The sequence below is a fragment of the Saccostrea cucullata genome, unplaced genomic scaffold, assembly GCF_032062105.1.
Source record: "Saccostrea cucullata isolate Sc308-1 unplaced genomic scaffold, CSIRO_AGI_Scuc_v1 ctg1634, whole genome shotgun sequence".
NCBI classification, from domain to species: domain Eukaryota; kingdom Metazoa; phylum Mollusca; class Bivalvia; order Ostreida; family Ostreidae; genus Saccostrea; species Saccostrea cuccullata.
In genome coordinates, this window is record NW_026938470.1 from 40,158 (window position 1) to 44,277 (window position 4,120).

Genomic DNA, 4,120 nt, shown 5'->3' on the forward strand with positions numbered 1-4,120 from the left:
CTTGAGTCAGATGTAAATCACATTTTACAAGTCAGACCGTGTAAATAGGGCTTATCCAAAAAAACTATAGTTAACTAAAGTTAACTATAGTTTACTATATTACCACTGTAAAACTTTGGAACAATTATTTACTATGTCGAAAACTTAAGAATTCTGATTTATTAGGCGATAACTATTTAAAAAGTTATTGTAACAAATATTATATTTGAAAATGTATAGTAGCAATAAATTTTTGAAGTGAAATACAAAAATACATAGAAGTATTTTTAGCATTATTTAAAAAAAGCATGATAAAAAAAAATAAATAAAAACGATATTAAAAACAGGTAAACATAAATGAATAGATTCTTTCATATTTTGGTAGTAAACGTAAATATTTAGTTTTTTTCTATGAAGCTATGTAGAGTAATGATTTTTTAAATTTGTTTCCCGATCCCGCGGGTGGTTTATTCCATAAGTGGACTAGTCCAATGATATTAAACAACGCAGTTCAAGTCATGGTCTCCAGATGCATGATATGTCTCTGTTCAGATGCACACGATACATAAGAAAGCAGTGAAAAACCTTAAATATTGAATTTATTCTATATATGATAGTGTTCCCTGTTTACTTCAGTAGAGAAAATACACTCCAACAAAAAGTGTATTTAATTATATCTATCTCTCATAATGTTTACAATGCATGGTTTGATAACAGATTTTATAATAGGTGTTACAATGTAGCTAGAAAACAATTTAGATCTAAGCACATTACATTGAGATTGCTCGATGGCCCCGACTGCCGAGTATAGGACGAAATTTGCAGCTCTCCACCGGCAAGTGGTGGCGTCTCCAAATTAGTGAAAATTCTCGAGAAGGACAAACAATATACAACCGATCAATTAACCCTTTTTCTTCGAAGGAATGAACCGGTCACGGTAGCCTAGTGGTAGAGCGTTCGCTTCCTGATCGAGAGGCCCGGGTTCGGTTCTCGTTCGCGGCGCCGCGTCATACCTTAGACGTAAACAAAGGTAGTGACTGTTCCTTTGCCAAGCGCTCGGCACTAAAAGTGAAAGTCACGGGTCTTTCGGATATGACCTTAGGTCCCGTGTCACGGTAGGCGCTGGCACGATAAAAAACCCTCACTGCTCAATGGCCCTGAGTGCCGAGTATAGGTCTAAATTTGAAGCCCTTCACCGGCATACGATGACGTCTGCATGTGAGTGAAAGATTCTCAAGAGGGACGTTAAACAATTTACAATCAATCAATCAATCGAAGGAATGAACATTTACAGTAATATTTTAAAAGAATTGTTTTAAAAAATCGCGTACAAATGATGTCTGTTATTTAACCAGCATCCAGCGCTGGTTTGATGTCTTCTGTTTATGGTTCTTCCCTTTGAACCAGTCAGGCTACACTCGAACTTTGAACTAGTCAGGCTACACTCGAACTTTGAACCAGTCAGGCTACACTCGAACTTTGAGCTAGTCAGGCTACACTCGGCCTTTTCCACCTCTGTGAAAATCTCCTCCATAATGTAATTGACAAGATGGCTGTACCTCGAACCAGTATTGCTCCTTAGCTTTTTAGCCGAGGTGCAGGCACTGCCAAAATGATAAAATTAATTACCTATTTAATTACAAAATTCATTTTGTTCATTGATGAAGGTGAAATTTCTTACAGATACAAGGTAATTTATGGTTTTCAAGATTTCATATTAAAATGCTTAAACCCAGTATTTACTGTAGGTCTATACTTGCACTACGTCATTTACGAATAGTAAAACGGGAACCGCGCTTCGTTTTTCCGAGATGAGATTTTTAAACTATATTAGTTTGACTTTTACTTAGCGTTTTAAATATCCGGTAACGATTTTGCTCGAAGTCGGTCGAGTCAAGTCAACAAACACATATTCTACAGTTTAAGGATAAATTAATTAAAAAGAGAAGGCTGGGAATAACTTTCGGTTGACAGAAATAATTAGGTAATAAAACGATATTTCTGTGAATGATGCATGTTTTATATGCCGCGTTTAAAACACGGACCATATACATGCTACATCAGAACATGTATCAAACTATCGAGGCGACTATTGTCGGCAGCCAAGTTGAAGCTAATAGTGATAATCCGGAAGAAAAGTAATGACTACGATTTGACTTAGAAATTTATGGATTGTACTAATCAAACATTACAAAATTTATTTGAATAATAATTATTGCATAAAACACATACCCCCTCCCCCAACCTGCTTACCCACGAATCCCAATGCAAAATTATCTTTTGAATAAGTATTTAACAAAAGTTGATTCACTTGCAGCATACTTTGTTACTTTCTGTCACAAAATCATCCAGTTTCTGAGAATCAGTGAATTACTTTCATTTTCATCGTCTCCAATTTAAAGACAAGTGTGTTTTATTTATTTATTTTTTTTTTTTTGAGTAAAATAAGATAAATTTTAAAGACAATAGGTTTTGGGTGTGTATAATTATTGTTTTAAATTATGTTCAACTTTGTTAATACAAGTATATACTCAAACATTAACAGTATTACAGAAATATATGGCAATATATTACTTCTGGAAGAAAGAAAATAGGGGGGTCCCTTTAGTGTAGAGCTCATACCACGAAAAGTAATGCGTCAACATATAATTTTTTAAAGCTTATTATTTGTCTTAAATATAATTTAGTAAAAATAATGCAAAATTACGAAGTTTGAGTCCATAATTTTTTTTTTAAATGACTGAGATTGTCCTGTGAAGCATATTTTCTCACATTAAATTTTTTGGGGTATTAAAGTTGAATATTTAGACTTAAAAAATTAATTTATATACAACAAAATCTAGAATAGGTAAAATTTTAGTATTTTACATTTCGGGGTATATACTCCAATACGCTATAGCGGAAAAGTGAACATGTTGACATAAAATTTTTCTCTGTGTCTATCCATTGCTGGGATGTATGTCTATCTTATAAAAGCAGATTTTTAAAGATTGAGCCCATTAAGTGCCGAGTATAGAACTACCTTAATAAAAATTATAATATCTGTGAGTCAATACCGTTACGTAATTGATTGATGAAATTCTGAACTGAAGCATCAAGAAAGTAATATCGTCCAAAATATAATCGTTGGGTAGGAGTGAAGTAACATTCAAATCTAATTAAACAATAAAGAATTAAAAGCGAACTTGAATAAGACATTTTTTTCTGTGTTCACTTCATTTTTCTCAGGCACTGTAATATCAGTTTTTACAATACTTGGAGTAGGGCAACAAAGAGAAAATATTTGACCACGTGCCTGATGTTTAGGTACTAGTAATTCAATGTCAAGGTATAATTTTACTGAAAAAAGCAATCAATTATTTAACCATAACATGTAAAATGACTTAATCTTTGATACACAACATAAAACAGTGAGATTTACTGTAGAAGCACAAATTTTCGTGGGCATAAAATTTCGTTGTTTTTGTCATCAAAAATAGTTTCGTGGGCATTTCATTTCGTTGTTTTGAAAGTAATCTTATTCAATATATAGTCATATAAAATTTCGTGTGGGATTTAATTTCGTTGAATATTGTTAACAACGAAATATTTACATTTCCAATGTCTTTGTCCGAGATAAAATTACCAATTGTAAATGTAATTTATTTCCTCGTGAATAATTTGGCGCAGTTCCAAAAAAAACAAGTGCAGGGCGGGACAACACCTAGAGAGAAGCAGGCTTGGAGCCCGTGGATTGGCGGAATCAAAGCATGTAAATATAAGGAATAACTGTCAGATTTTTCAAATTCATGAAGATGATCAATGGATTGGCTTGTGTGATAATTTTATGTTCGGCGTTTATGCAAATTATCACACAAGCCAATCCATTGATCACTTCATGAATTCGAAAAATAAGACAGTTATTCCTTAAATAAACGAAATTTAATCCCCCACGAATATTTGTGCTTTTACAGTATATAGTAAGGCATTTTTTTTAAATAGAGAACTGAAGCGGCCATGTTCAAAGATGAAAGCACGGGATATACTAAAGACAAGATCATTAATCAGTAATGTAAATTTATAAAAGCTCATTTCCTCCTGGGACAAACTACATGCGCCTTTGGAGAAATCAGGTTATTCATGTACCGAAATTACCACCATC